Source organism: Balaenoptera borealis, assembly GCF_965194805.1.
Source record: "Balaenoptera borealis genome assembly, chromosome: 14".
NCBI classification, from domain to species: Eukaryota; Metazoa; Chordata; class Mammalia; order Artiodactyla; family Balaenopteridae; genus Balaenoptera; species Balaenoptera borealis.
Genome location: NC_138875.1, coordinates 63,934 through 79,972, shown reverse-complemented (window position 1 = coordinate 79,972; position 16,039 = coordinate 63,934). Strand labels below are relative to the sequence as shown.

Genomic DNA, 16,039 nt, shown 5'->3' with positions numbered 1-16,039 from the left:
AGCTGCCAGAGAGGAGTTCTGGGCTGGAGATAAAAATTTGAGAGCCATCAGAGTAGAAGGCAGCAAGTGAAGCCAGGACACTGGATGAAACACTCATCAGTGTTTCCTAAAGAGGACTACAAGTGTTCCATTACCTGTTCTCAGTAGTACCATCTGGTCTAATTTTAAAAATACCAGAGATATCCCCAGATAGTATTATTTTTGACTAGGTAAGTAAACACCTGAGTTGATTTTTAATTTACTTAGGGGGGGAAATGAGAAAATAGCAACACAGGTGGTGTGTGACTATGAAAAATGACTGCATTTGTGACACACTGACCCAGAACCGTGGAGACACAGGAGTAAACCCTCGCGGGTGACTTAGAGCAGGGCCTAGGCAGTGCCAAAAAGGAGGAGGCCTCCTGCCGCAGGGAGGGCCTGCGTCATCCACCGCCCACTTTCCCGGGAAGAAGGCAGTCCTGATCTCAGGGTGAGACTTGCTCTTTTCAGAAGCCAGCCAGGCGCCAGCGTGCAGACCCTGCCCCACAATGCGCCCCCCGCAAGGTCCCCCCACCCGACCACCTAAAACAATAAAATAGCTGATTACTTTACCAGCAGAATAGGTTTATTCAGGAACAGCAAAAAACTGCAGTTTAAACCGCTCAACCTATAGCAAACCATAGGCAAGTCCGGAGAACAAAGCAGCGGAAACTCTTTTATAGAGGAGAAGGGGGACTTGGGCGTGGCTGCTTGTTATAAACAAAGAGCCCATTGGAGGGAACGCCGAGTTGGAAGTGCAGTAGCTTCCCACTGGCTGGGCTGTTTCCAGACTCGGAGAAAGGCTTCCTTCCCCGCCTGTAGCGAGGGTGAGCCCTTTTTCCTGCTGGATCTCCAGCCGAGGGGGAGTGGTGCCCAGAGCTAACCCTTCTGGCCTCCCGGCTCCATCGTAAATGAGGTTTCTGTGCATTAATTTTCACACTCCCCACGCTGAAGCAGGCCAGCAACCTTCCCCACCACACAGGCCCCACACCCGACCACCCAGACTCCGCTCCTGAAGGAGGCTCCATCCCGAGCCCGCCCGCCAGGCGCGGGGCCTCGGCAACCGGCCCTTCAGGGGGCTTCTCACATGCGCACTCCTGGCGCCCGGAGTTCCCGGCCGCGAACAGAACGCCGGGGATGTGGGCGCGGCCTAGCCGATTGGGCGGGGCTAGCAGAGGAGGACCAAGCTGCGGGGCTTGGAGCATGGCCTTGGGCCTGGCAGGCGGGCTTAGGGCGTGGCTGGAAGGTGTGGTCGGCGGTTTGGGGGCGTGGCTGGGAGGTGTGGTCTGCGGGCTGTGGGGCCTGGCGGGGGCTGGCTCCCGCCTGGCTGGCCGTAGGACTGGGGCGGGGGCACTACGCTCTCTGACCTCGCCCCTTCGCTGTCCGGGTCTTTCCTGGGAGACGGGGTCCGCTGGAGCGTCCGTTAAATCTGGGGTCTTTTTAAAAGATCCAGATGTCGCGGTGTGGGCGGGAGACTGGAGTGAGCTCTGCCGCGTGGGTGTGGCTGACCTGGAACTTCACCTGGGGCAGGTGGGCAGCATTAGAATCCTAAGACCCTTCTGGGCTCGCAGGGCACGATCCTGAATAATTTAATAAGGAAAATACAGCGTTGTTATTTATACCTGCCTTGTTCGAGAGACGACTTAAGGCGGCTTCAGACACTGCCAGAATCTAAAGGTCGTTTTGGACAGGTACTTTTTTCTAAGCTCCAGGCAGTGGCAGGTTAAGCTTTAAATGAATAGATTCAGGTACCCACATCAGAGTTTATAGTTTATTCCCCTGCATGAATCCAGGTTTGTTTGTTTTTTTAAATATATTTATGTTTGGCTGTGTTGGATCTTCATTGCTGCGTGGGCTTTCTCTAGTTGTGGCGAGCGGGGGCCACTCTTCCCTGCGGTGCGCGGGCTTCTCACTGCGGTGGTTTCTCTTGTTGCGGAGCACGGGCTCTAGGCACGCGGGCTTCAGTGGTTGTGGCTCGCAGGCTCTAGAGTGCAGGTTCAGTAGTTGTGGTGCATGGGCTTAGTTGCTCCGTGGCACGTGGGATCTTCCCGGACCTGGGCTTCCCGGACCTGGGCTCGAACCCGCGTTCCCTGCATTGGCAGGCGGATTCTTAACCACTGCGCCACCAGGGAAGTCCCTAGGTTTTTTTTATCTTGTCTTTTTTTCCTTAATGTTTAGCAGGCCCTGACAAACCATTTCTTAGGAGGGAAGCAACTGTTTTTGCTGAGACACACTGTGACAGTATTGGTTTTAAATTACATTGGGTTTGTTGATACCTGGTGACTGGAGAAACCTCAGATAAAGGGTGTAAACAGTGCAGTTTTCATTAAGCTAGAACTAGCAAACACACCCTCAAGGATATGCCCTTTGGTATATCTTAAACTTTTAGGTACTCTTATCTAGTCATGAGTGAACAGATTGTTCTCCAGCAAATCCAGAATATCAAGCTAAGGATGATTATAAAAGCAGAGGGGCTAACCATGGCGTCACCTACCCCTCATTACGGAGGAATCTTTTTTTTTTCCCAGGCTGTTTTCTGAGCCTCTTTGGAGCAGAAGCTGGGCTGGGAATCTGTAGAGGACAGAAAACAAACAACTTTAATTTTATACCCATAGACAGGGCAGAGAACTGCTTGGTAGGTGAGATGAGGATAGACTTTGAAAGGGATTGGAGAGAGGATAAGAGGACAGAGTGGCAGGGAGAGAAGATTAAAGTCAGTTGGCGCCAGTTTGAAGCAAGTCTTGGCACGTTGGGGATGTGAGGATGATGGGGGGCGGGTATTGGACTCACCTCTCAAATATTAAGAGAGGAAGCTTCATGAGGAAATAGGATTTTAAGAAATGTTACTGTGTTGTATGAAGTCAGTCTCCCTCTTTGGTGTAAGTTTGTTTCTAGACACTTGGGTAAATATCTAAATTGTTGTTCAGATTTAAACATTAGTAACTCCCATTCATTGAAGGCTTGCAGTAGGTTCTCCAGGCTCTGAATGTTCTCTTTCACTGTCAGGGCCACCACGCCAGGCGGTCTGTTCCCCTCACTTTCCGTTGGGGGATAGCGGCTTTCAGAGAAGCACAGCCAGGCAGAGCAGCCTGAACCCAACGCCCAGCTCCTCCTTTGCACTTGGTCCTGCTTTGTCCTCTTTCTGCCCTCACCCCATCTTTGTTTCTTTCTCTCTGTCCCAAAAACTAAAACATATTTTTATTGGTTGCAATTGGTTTTTATTTTCATTTTTGCTTTTTAAGTTAAAAATACCTTCCTTACTCCTCTGCCCCTTGCCTGCCCCCGTCCTTGCCCCTTCTGTGATTTGAATTTGTTCTCTCTGCACTTGTGTTACCCCAGAGCTCCTCCTGCCCTGTCCTCCTCTGGGCCCAGAGTCCAGCTGGGCAGTCACGGTCACTGGTCACGGGCCTGCATGCCTCCCTCCACACTTCCCTCTCATGAGTGCTATACAAACGTGGGTCTTACTTTCCTTTGAAAGAAGAGGTTGGAAGTTCATTCTACTTCATTTTTCTTTTTGTGGGTCTCAATTTTACAGGGACTTTAAAAGAAGAAAATCCTGAATTTAGAGCCTTGGGTCTGTTGAGGGCAATTTCAACAAAGTTAATACATATTCTTTTATTTTTTAATTAAGCAATCATTTTGCAAGGAGAAAACCAATTTTTAATCTGTGCTAGCAGTTCAAATTAAACAGTGTAAGGAGAATGCACATAGCAGTTAGAAAACGTAGTCTAACTACATTTTCATGTCTGAACTATCACTCTGTTAACCAAAAACAAAGCTGTAAAATTTTTGACTTTTCCAAATTTCACATATGGGTTTATCTTTTGACTTAGACAAAATGCAGTTGTGTAAAAATACACCTACTTTGTGGTGAGTTCCTTTGTTGTCAGAATGTTCCCAACCTAACCATCATGTCAGTTCTGTGCCTCCAAGGACACCTGCCAGAGGCATGTCCACTTAGCTCTCTTTATGCAGAAATTAGGGGAGGAGAATGAAATGTGATCTTACGGTGCAGCTCTAAAACACTGCCTGTTGATATCAGTCCGGTTTCGCCAAGAACGCAGGAAGCCTGGGAGACGTTCGATGAGCCGCAGAGCTGTGCCAGCGCCAGAGTTCTCGCCTTCCGGCCCCGCCCGCTCCTCTGAGCCCAGGCATCAGCGCAGCGGCGGACACGGCTCACGCTCCCTTCTCCCGAAGCTGTTGATGGCGGGTCCCACTTCCTGTCTCGTGCTCCTTTGCTGGACTCCTGGCTGTGAGTGGAGATGGTCAGAGGCTGGTGCTCGTGAAAGGAGTTATAGAGCAAGAGCCAGAGCCCAAGGATGGAGCGAGCTCTTGCATCTGCCCGGTGCTCCCACCGCTGCTCCATCTATCTGTCCCGACTGGGACTCTCTCCCTCTTCGCATTTGGAGCAGCCACGAGTCACTCGGAGGATCTTGGATCTTTTCCGTGTACGACCACTGACAATAATGGCGTGATGGATGTGTGTCATTGCTCCATAACCAACGTTAAAGCAGTCAGGAATTGAGACTCCTTTCTGTAAAATAACTAAAATCTTATCTTGAATGAAACTCTTTTAATCTTTTACTGAAAGTCCAAAAAGTAAACACAAGTTTTTTAGCCCATTATGCTCTGAGCTTTGAACACATTGTAAACATTTTTAGCTAAGTTTGTGACCCAAAGATAAAATGCATTCACTAGCCTCAACTCTTGAAAGCAACTGGTTTTCTTTTTGGAAGAAAGCTATAAAATGTTAAAAATATCTTCTTTTTAATTAGGAACAAAGAACATAAAACATTATTTAATTTGTTTGACAGACAGTAAAAAGTGTCTTTTACTTTCACAGTAAAAAATGGTCAGTTTTATTTGTTAGTTATTGTTGCATAAAATTACCCTAAATTTTAGTGGCTGAAAACCACAAACCTCTGTTATGGGGGCATGTCTTCAGGTCGGAGTCCAGGAGTGGCTTACCTGGGCGGTTCCGGCTCAGGGTCCCTCGGGAAACTTTAGTCAAGGCGCTGGCCGGGGCTGTGGTCATCCCCAGGCTCCCAGGCCGTTGGCCAGCCTCTTAAGTCCTGCCTCCCACTCACTTGGGCCTTGGCACAGGGCTGCCTCCCAGCATGGCCCTGGCCCCCCGGGAGAAGGGGGAGCAGGGGAGAGCAGGACCCCCCTTCGCTTCTGCTGCGTTCTCTTCACGAGAAGTGCACTCCAGGCTGGGGGTCTCACGAAGGCGTGATCACCAGGAGCGGCCATCGGAGGGGGCCCGGAGGCTGCCACCACAGCCGAAGGGCAGGAATAAAGACCCCTGTCGGGTGGGGAGGAAAGTGGCAGTGATGGGAGCATTGGTACCTTCAGAGTCCAGCTCTGCTGCATTACAGGTTTTACAGGAATTTATCCAGGAAATAAAATGAATTCCAGTCCTGTTGTAATTTAGAAAATCTAAAGAGCAGTAGAAGAGCATGTGGGTTGTTCTCTTGGAGACTCTCTTTGACAGCAGAAATTGCATCTATCTTTCTGCAGGCCACGGGCGATCAGGACCTACCTGGAGTTTCGGTGTCTGGACTTGAAGGACAATATGGTATATGTGAAGATCATGCTGGAGACCTGCAGAAACACTTTAATCTCATTACCATGCAAGAATTTTTGGAAAATACGACACAGCTGGGTCCAAGGACCCAAGCCGTGTACGTCTGGGGCGGAAGGCCGGCCGTCAGCCAGGAGATGCTGCACAGCCCACCGTCCTGGAAGATCGTCGCCAGTGTAGGGGCGGGGCTGGACCGCCTGGACCCGGGACTCGTTGCCAGCTTTGGTGTGAAGGCGGCCAACACGCCACACGCCGTTTCCAGCCCCACGGCAGACCTGGGGATGGCCTTGCTGCTGGCCGCAGCTCGGAGAGTCATGGAAGGCAAACAGCCAGGAGACGCTTGTTTTCCAGAGATCAGATGACAGATACTTAATATCACACCTGATAAAGCCCTGATCTCTTCACACTGCGTCCAGGACTTTGTTGCCCTGGACTTGGTGCCACTTTTGGTTGTTTCAGCCTAGTCAGGCCCGAGCTCGGCACCCAGGCACATGCAGTCCATGTGATCTGTCGGATACACTGTTTTCTCCTCCACCAGATTCCACTCACCACGCAGCGTGTGAAGTACTTTCAGCACCGCTGCGGAAACGCCCTTGCGGTAGTTCACTGGCCGCTCAGCATGCTGCCCTGGGCTGAAGGCCCACAAGCGAGCAGGCAGAACCCCAGCTCCCCACACGCTGGACCTCGCTGGGCGCGTCCCCGGGAGGAGCAGTGCGGCACTTCAGCACTTGGCCGTTGTCCTGGTGGAGCTCTGGGGTGAAGGGGCTTGAGGAAGGAGGAGGCAAGAACCAAGCATGTTCTGCGTCTTGTTTTGTTTTTCCAATATTTTAATTTTAATTTTTAATTTTTGGCTGTGTTGGGTCTTTGTTGCTGCCCGCGGGCTTTCTCTAGCTGCGGCGAGCGGTCTACTCTTTGCTGCGGTGCGCGGGCTTCTCACTGTGGTGGCTTCTCTTGTTGCGGAGCACGGGCTCTAGGTGCGCGGGCTTCAGCAGTTGTGGCTCGCGGGCTCTAGAGTGCAGGCTCAGTAGTTGTGGCACACGGGCTTAGTTGCTCCGCGGCATGTGGGATCTTCCCAGACCAGGGATTGAACCTGTGTCCCCTGCATTGGCAAGCAGATTCTTAACCACTGCACCAGCAGGGAAGTCCGAGCCGGTTCTGTTTCTGACTGCTGGTTCACATGTGCACACTCACAGACACATGCACACACACATGCACACACAAATATATGCACAGTCACACACACATACACATACATGTAGTCACAAATGAACAGACACTTGCATACACCAAAACCAACAAATTTTAACCAGAAATCCTCCCTTAATGTGAAAGAAGTTGCTGGGTTTTTTTTTTTAATATTTATTTATTTATTTGGTTGCACTGGGTCTTAGTTGCGGCAGGCAGGCTCCTTACTTGCGGCTCGCCTGCTCCTTAGTTGTGGCACGTGGGCTCCTTAGTTGTGGCATGTGAACTCTTAGTTGTGGCGTGCATGTGGGATCTAGTTCCCTGACCAGGGATCGAACCCGGGCCCCCTGCATTGGGAGCCTGGAGTCTTAACCACTGTACCACCAGGGAAGTTCCAGAAGTTGCTCTTTTAAAGCATTCTGCCAGGAGGCTGGGGTTTGTTGCGAGGAAACTGCCCTGTTCCTGTCATTCTTCCCTGCAGAAACATTTTGCTGTCGGATAGGAATGCGTGAGCACCCAGGGTCCGCCCCGGGCTTCCTGTAACCTCGTCTCCCCTTCAGGCGGCCCGGTGAGGGTTGTGGGGATTTTGCGTGTGGTGCTGTCCACACTGCCCACTCCGCATGGTGTTTATTTCAGGTCATCAGTTGGCTATTTCGCCACATACGGGGAACCTTTCTACAAACTGGATGGCTTAAGAAGTGACAGGGAGCACTCTGGGAATTATCGGCGTGGGCAGCGCTGGCTGTAAGATCGCTCAGCGGGCCAGAGCGTTTGACATGGAGATTCTCTACCACAACAGGAAACGCAGGTAAAATTCAGAAAACGGACTTGAGATTAACTGAGCAGAGCTTGCACCGTCACTGCCTTAAATACAGTTTAGATATATTATTCCTCCACTTTTCATACAATTCCCCTATTCTGTTTCTCCAAAAAGTAGGACTGATGATCAAGGAAGGGACTGTGGTATTTTTATGATCACCCAGAAATGCAGCAGATTATCTTCTCTTCATTGAAAAAATTTCACCAGAGAGAAAGGAGATTTTGGCTCACCTACAGCTGTGCTCTGTTTCAGTTTGTAAAGTGATTCTTCCTCATCATGGGAGACGCTGTCCACACTGGAACACACATAACACACAGGTGTGTGCTTATTCCCCCCACGGTATTCAGTCTGAAGCCCTCTTCCTCTTACTCCACCAGCAGCATTCAGCCCAACACCCAGCCTTGTTAATTCTGTCTCAAAACAACCCTCAGACCTGCCTGTTCACTCTCACTTCATCGCTGCCACCTGCCACCGGCCTAGGCCCTGGCCTTTCTCACCTGCAGTATCTGCCCCCTAAGGGGCTGCTCTCTGCTCTCCAACTTCAGCCCCGTCTGCAGACCGGCCAGATGATGGCGCTGTTCACAGCCTTTCAGTGGCTTCTGTGGCCACGGAATAGATTTCCACTCCCAGAGGCAGGGTGAGCTGGGAGACTTTACATCAGGACCGCCCCCTTTTCAGCCACCCTGTTTGCACAGTGGATAGTGGCGAGGCTTCGGTAGCTGTCACAGCTCCCAGTGCGGTGGGGGCCGACGCAGAGGCCAGGACGAGGCGTGTGAGGTGGGCAGGGCTTTCTCAGCGGCAGCGTGTGCTGGCCGTTCCTCTCTCCTTCAGGTGGTCCGCTGGCCAAGATGTGTAGACAGAATGCACGTAGTTTTGTAGTCCATATTTGTAGGGCAGTAGTGGCTAACAGGGGAGCTGTGACCCCCTGGAGCTTGGACTTTCTGTTGAATAATCAGCTGTGTGGGGTGCCCAGAGCAGGAGTTAGGACTGGACCCGAAACAGAGCACTCATTCCTGCCTGAGCCAGACCCCTGGATCCTTGCTCTCTGTTGAACAGATGGCACTCCCAGGCTCTCTCCCGTTCTGTTGTTTTTCTCTGGAAATTCTGATGTGTTTGCCCATATTCAGCAATGCTGGACGTCGCTGAAAGCCTGTCTGACGCCATCGGGCGTGTACCCGACTCTGGGGGCTCAGAGTTGAGTGAGAGGAAGCTCCTGACCTCGAGGGGCTCGCCGTCTGGTGTGACACCCCACAGACGCGGGGCTCAGAGCACCCAGAGACGCCCACGGCGTTTCCATGGGTGAGCCCTGGCCTCGGGGTCCGGCCGCCTCTGGACCCACGTGAGGGTCTGGCCCGGGGGAGGACAGACTGAGTCCCTGGCTCCTCTCAGAAACTCCTTCCGGGAGCTGATGAATTTCTAACTAGAGAACGCGGTTTTTCTCCCTTGTGCCCTTCACAGAAAATCGGAGGAGGAGGAAGCCACTGGGGCCACTTACTGTGAGGGGCGGGATGACCTGCTTCAGCGACGGGACTGGTGATGCTGGCCGTGAGCCTGACGCCCCAGGCCCGGGGCCTGACGGGAGGCGGGAGCGGAGCGGGGTGGAGCCCACCGCCATCCTCCCAGCATCGGCAGAGGTGCCTGCCCCGCCGCTGTGCGTAGGCCGGGGGGCTGTGCAGGAGGGCCCCGCCCCCAGCCCTGGCCATCCTCCCAGCACTCCCAGTCAACCTTTTCCCTGAACGGTCTGAAAGATCCACTTAGACTGCTGGGTGGTGAGCTAAAGGGGTTTTACTTTATATTTAGAAATACGTCTGATTTTTGTCTTCACGTCATCTTGAACCTCAAATTAGTAACAAAAAGAATGAGAATAGTACACTGGGGGGTTTCAGATCCAAGTATGGGCATCTCCTTGGGGAGCGGAATCACAGTTTGACCTTCCACGTATAATCAAGCAAAATTTATGGGGATGAATTTTCTGAGCCTCAGTTTAAAAAAGTAACTTTGTGTTTGTTTGGTTGGTTCTTTGACGTTTACGTGGAGCTCTGTTTGCATACAGGAGGCCTTAGGCCCCGCGCGGTAACCAGACTTCCTGGTGGCTTGGCGTGGCGTTTGTGAAGAAGAAAGCGTCGCAGTGCTTGGCGCTGGGGGAGCCGGCACACGTGAGGATCGGTGCTGGCCTCAGACGTGCGGGCGGCTCGCCTTTGGGATCGGCGGCCGGAAGACACGAGAGAGCTGGCATCACCAGGAACCGCCCGTGTCTCTCCTCCGTAAAACAAGGAAGACAGGGCTTGCCGTGAACCCCCACAGGGCCAAGCTAGTGTGCTTGAAGGTTTTCTGAAAATTCAGACCCTGTAGGTGAGCAGGAAGGACCAGTGCATTATATGCTTTTGGTAATGTCAGAGGTCGGTGACAAAGTAAAGATTCTGGAAAAACAATCACCCCAGGAAAGAGCTTGGGACTAGTTTCTCCACCAGCAGCACAGGCAGGCTGGATGCTGTGTGACCTGTAGGGCGGCCCAGCCCGCCAGCGGGAAGGAGGTTCCTTGCAGGTCTCTGCTGGGAGGAAGGGGTTTCCTTCTCAGCTGCTGCTGCTATCTTGTATTTGAAATGCAGTTATGGGTGATGTTTGTGGCTGTTTGGTTTTTTAATGTGTACCTAAAACTACTATCTGGGGGCTGTTTCCTGGAACCCTGCGGTGGCTTTGGGAGGCGGTGTGGTGAAGTGGCAGGGCCTAGGCTCAGGGTCAGACAGACCTGGGCTCAGATCTGGGTAGATGCTTTAGAAGCACGTGACTTTGGCTGAGCATGTAACCTACAAGCCTCATCTGTAAAAAGAGTATTGACTTTTGCTGGGTAAGTGGAGGAGTTGGCGAGACAGCATCTGTGAAGGGTTTAGTGCACTGCCTGGCATGTAGCAGGCTGTCAGTGTCCGAGAACGAAGTGGCAGAATGAAGTTCACATGCTGTCAAACCTCTGACAAGATCAAGACGTGTCAGAACAGTAGTGAATGTGACCAGAGTGCACTAACTCTGGGACCTACCGAGGAGGGGTCTCGTCCACCCAGGTCTGTTAGTTGATCAAGACGCCCTGGTGGAAGCCCTTCAGACCGGGGTCATTAAAGCAGCAGCGCTGGATGTGACGTACCCAGAACCCCTGCCCAGGTAAGGAAGCCACACAGGATCTACGGTTTTCTCGATCCAGGTGGGGCAGTCCTCAGACAACTGTTGCTTTTGGCTTTTGCAGCCATGTTGAGCCACGTGTTGTAATCGCGTAGGGTCTTGGCCTTGCAGGGGCCTGAGCAGGCCCCTGGTGACCTGTCCAGTTCTGCAGCGGGTCAGGCCTCTGCTCCGACACCTCGCGGACAGGGTGCTCAGGGCCCTCAGGCCCCCGACCCCGCGGATGGAGACTGCACACAACAGTCTTTCTCACATCAAGCCAAGGAGTCCTCCCTTTACCCACCGACCCTGGTTTGCCTTCTGGAGCATCAAAGGCGAACTCTGATTATTCTCCTCATGTATTTTAAGACAACCATTACATTTCATCTTAGTCTTTTTTTTTTTTTTTTGAGGCTAAGTATCTTCATATCCTTCAGTTGCAGCCTAAATGATGTCATTTCCAGACACCTTGCCTTCCAGCACTTTAGATTTTACAGTCCTTTGAAAATGTGCTCCTGAGAATGGCACACAGTATTCGTGTCGTGGCCTGACCACTGTAGAGAAATTACGCAAAGGTTGCGTTGGCAGCACCCTTCCTCGAAGCCTCACTGCACCTTAACTCGTTAAGTTTTTAGTCAGCTACAATTGAAATTGTTATTCTCTCAATTGTTTTTTTAAGTTTATGTGTGGAATTTTACATTTATTTGTATTTAATTTCGTTTGCTTGTGTGTTTTGACCCAGTGATCCAGCCTGTTGGGACTGGAGTCTTGGTTCTGTCATTTATTTTGAATCTTGATGCTGTCATTCATTAAACCAGCTATTCCTAACTTTGATTCCTCCAGCTTTGATTTCTATCCAGTAAGCAAATTGCTGTCAGATGAATGTTTGACATTATGACCAAATTTAATACCTAAGTTTATCAAGATTGGTCATAGAGCTTACAGACATTTCTGAGAAAAACAATAATTTATTCAGAACAGAGTTTCTCAAAATGTGGTCTGGAGACCCTTTCAGGGGGTCTATGAAGTCAAAACTAATTTTTTTTTTTTCTTTTTAAAGGTCTAACTGGATTTATTTAATAATTCATGAATCAGGCAGCATCCTATCTAGCAAGTAGAGAGGAGCTTCCAAGTCAAAACTATTTTCATCATACTGTAAGATGTTATTTATTTCCACTCATGTTTTCTCACACAAGTGTACAGTGGAGTCTTCCAGAGACTTAAGGACATGTGATGACATCATCACTCTGACAGCTAATGAAATGTGTGCTTCTGTATGATTGTATTAAATTTTTTTCAGTTTTCATTTCTAATACAATAAACGTTGATAGGCATAACCCTCATAAACACATGTTCTTTGGGGTTCTTAATTTTTAAGAGTGTAAAGACCAAATAAGAGAGCCACTAATCTAGAACAAATAATAATTTCAATATAAATAAAGAAGCATGACCATTTTAGACAGTTGTCAACTTACTCAAAAATGGAGAAGTCATGTTATCATCCCTGTTGCCTGCTAAAATGAACTTTTACACACAAGTCACAGGGAAAATACCAGGGTTATATCCCAAAGCTTAGTTTATTCTAATAGGTGATGCACTCCCAGTGTCCCATGTGAAATCATTTTTGTGGCCAAGAGGTTTAACAACTATTTTATGAATAACTTATATTCAGATACCCACGTTAATTTCTAATCTGTATATTTATCAGATAGGTCTGAGTTTTCATCTTGGTTTTTCAGGGAGACATTTTGATGCCGCTTACTGTGAAAAAAGTAATTTAAAAAGTAGGAAACCTGTAGTTGTTTAGTCATACTACATAAGTATTCTTTGCTTTACAAAAGGATTTACTGTGTATTATTTTAAAAATAAAATATTCATTTGCCAATAGCGCCAGGAGTCCCCAAGATCACCTTCAGCCTTAATGATTTGCTAGCAAGACTCGCAGAACTCAGAAAAGCTTTCCTACTCACAGTTACAGTTTATTACAGTGAAATGATATAGTTTAAAATCGGCAAAGGGAGAAACCTTACAGGGGAGTCGAGGAGAACCAGGCTGGCCCTTCCAGTTGTCCTCCCAGTGGAGCTGTGTGAACAGTGCTTACCACCTCCAGCAATGGTGTGTGACAACACACGTTAAGTATTTCCAACCAGGGAAGCTCAGCCCAGCCTTGGTATCAGGGGGTCAGTCACGTAGGTGTGGAGTGCCCACATGTCTGACACTGGCTTCTTAGTCTCCAGACCCTGCAGAGGTCAAACTGATAGATTGGCCCAGAGCCCTAGGCGAACAAAAACAGGCATTCACCACAAATTAAATCACTAGTGTAAACTATCTGGCTTTGCTCAGGGCCCCAAGTATAAGACACTCTTACCAGGCAGTATATCTCAAGGGCTCACAGGTTATCTTCCAGAGGCCAGTCAAAGGCCAGTCCGATCTTTGGAATGTGCAGGGTTCAAGAACTCCAAGCCTGCCTGCTGAGTTAATTCTTTACTATACAGGCCAGCCACTGGCCCTTAGGCTTAGCTGTCTCCGAGCAAAATGATATTTATTGGATTATCTACATTTATTAATTTATATGACAGATACAGCAATAGTATCAGTATGACTTCGCCTAACATTTGGAGGAGCCAATGTGGGGCAGGGATAGATTTAAAGAAACTAACCCATTGTATTTTTGTACTAATTTGATTACTTGTTCCCCCCAACCCCTTGATCTACCACTATTTGTACATTATGATGAACTTGTGTAGCACTATTTAGTATATAAATTAGCTGATACTTACCTAAATCCAGTATTTCCTCAGGCCAGTCATTTCCCATTGATCGTCAATGTCAGTATTATCATCTGACTTACTTACATGAGGTACTTAAATCTTACCAACAATGCCAGTGTTATACCATATTGCAATATTGTCATGGTACAATGCAGTTTCATTACATAACAAATCGATAACAATTGCAGAGGTATTTGCTATGCCTTCTCAACAAAATTGTCTCTTGCCTATACACCAGATATTATTATGGGCAGGTGTTGGTACAGTTAGCCGTGATTCAGTTATTTCTGGGTTCCAAGTCAGTTGGGACAAAGCCAGTCACCCTGTCTCAGTTTGCACCCTTGTACTGTTTTCCAGCGTGTGCTGTTATATAGTAGGGCCCACCTCCTTCATAAGGGGAGGATGAGTGTTTTTCAGAATAGTTTGTATCCCTGCTAACTGTATCACAGGATATGTCTTACTTCAGTCATTCCTGGAGGTGAGGGCAGTCAAACTACATTGATATAAATTACAGGTGCCCCCAGAGAACTTCCATAAGTTTTGGGGTCTGTAAGATTCTCAAGGGTGTGCCCCTTGAGCCTCAGTATCTATGATGGGGGACCACTGCCACATGTCTACTTTGGCCTCTGTGTTAAAATAGTCAGGATGCCCGTTGGGCCAGGTGATAGCACTTTCCCAATCCTGGGTGCTAATATTATCCATCATTATGCTTGAGTCTGCCTGACCCACTTCACGAAAACCTCATTATCTTTCCAGGCTAACTCCCATCCTTTGCCTTCTTCCTGGAAGAGAGCTCCCTCTAATCTGCTAATTCTAGTTAATAAATCTTTCCCTTCTGAATGCTATTCCCATTAAAGGCACATTCAGCTTGTGCCATGATGCCTAGATCAGCACCTAATTCCCCAAGGCCCTTTCTTGTCTTGTGGGTCAGTGTCATTTAATCCATCACGCATGTTGTGCAATTGTGAACTAATGGCCTGGGTGCAGTTAGGATACGTATTTTACACCCAGAAATGTTGGGTCACCCAAACCAGGGTTAGATAAGCAGTGGTCATACCCAGATGTCATTAAGAGTACGCCATAAGGCTCCCACAGCCTTCCCCATCTCAGGGTAGGGGATATGAAACCATAATATGATATTAAAGAAACGAAACGACTCTGAATAGTTTTCCTCAATTAATCTGTATTTCAGAGATCATCCTTTGTTGGAGTTGAAGAACGTCACTCTGACACCTCACATTGGAAGTGCAACTCATCAAGCAAGACGACAAACAATGGAAAATTTGGTTGAAAGCATCCTGGCTTCTCTCAGTGGCCTTCCTATTCCTAATGAAGTGCTATTTAAATGATTTATGTGGGCTGAGAATTCAATGGGATGAAAACATGGCAGATTAAATGGGCAAAAACCACTTATTTTGTATGTTAAGAGTCCATTATATAGATTGAATTAATACTACTTAGATGAAAAACTTAAGGAATAGTAATAATAGTTACCACCCATTGACAGTTTGTTAAATGCTTTCCTTACACTCTCACTTCATCCTCAAGGCAGCTGTATGAGGGAAGTTATGTTGTTATGATTCGTAATGAAACTGAGCACAGAGAATTACTTGTCCAAAGTCCAAAAGCCTGCACTAGGTCTACGGATTTCCCAGTGAGCTATGTTGCTTTCGATCCGTATAAATTCTGATACTTTATTGGATTACATAGTCTCCCTGATACTCTAATCACTATCCATTTGTTTCAATCATTCAAAAAAAAAAAAAAAAAGGATTATTGAGCACCTTCTACGTGCCAAGTCCTGTTCTAAGTGCTATAGGAAAGAAAGTCCCCACTGTCAAGCAGTTTACTTACTAGTGGGGGAGAAGACCAAGCAGTGCCCGTGGGGCTGGGAGCCAATGATGAGCGCGGGGGAAACAAGGAGGGAGAGTGCGCCCAGTATGGGATTATCAGGGATGACCGGGAAGAGGGGTCTGAGGTGACTATGCCTCCTTTCTGGAGTAGTTTGGAAGCTGTGTCTTTCTCCACGTAGACTGGTGAGGAGGTATTACAGGAAGTGAGCAAACGAACTGGCAGCGGAAAGAGGAAGAAACTCTAGTCCTTCCTAGTGGTGCAGGCAGAAGGGGCTCTGCTCCGGGACGCCCACCCAGTGAACACCTCTTACCTCCCTGCTCTTCATCTGATATTCTGTGGCAAGGGAGTTGAACTGCACCCTCCTCTGTTAGCTTCGTGCGTTTGCGTGAAGTGTACTCCTCGCTCCGCAATCTCCGCATCCGGGTGGTTTGTGCGCTTCCCCACCACCGAGTCCCACCCTACCTTGCACTCGGCGGCCTGTGGCTGAACCCAGCTCGCCGTGGGAGAACGGCGGGGGGCGTAGCCCAGTCGCCCCGCCCACGCGCCAGCTGGCCCTGCCCCCGCACAAACGTCATCACGTCCCGTCCCCGCTCCTCAGTTACGTCATCAGGCTCCGCGCCCCACCACGTGTCGTCTGGCCCCGCCCACAGGCGTCCCACC

The 16,039-nt window shown here is 49.1% G+C and overlaps 1 long non-coding RNA gene and 1 pseudogene across 2 annotated transcripts; one reads left to right on the top strand and one right to left on the bottom strand.

Moving 5' to 3' along the window:
• The first annotated feature begins 940 nt into the window (after positions 1-940).
• On the top strand, positions 941-14,934 carry LOC309611338 (glyoxylate/hydroxypyruvate reductase B-like; annotated as a pseudogene). Its single transcript, XR_014249727.1, has 6 exons — positions 941-1,548; positions 5,536-5,920; positions 7,421-7,592; positions 9,063-9,238; positions 10,664-10,760; positions 14,718-14,934. The product of XR_014249727.1 is annotated as a glyoxylate/hydroxypyruvate reductase B-like (transcript).
• On the bottom strand, positions 12,713-16,036 carry LOC309611342. The gene is made up of 2 exons (XR_014234465.1): positions 15,619-16,036; positions 12,713-13,600 (listed from the first exon to the last, which is right to left on the bottom strand). It is a non-coding gene; the product is annotated as an uncharacterized lncRNA (long non-coding RNA).
• Positions 16,037-16,039: the final 3 nt, after the last annotated feature.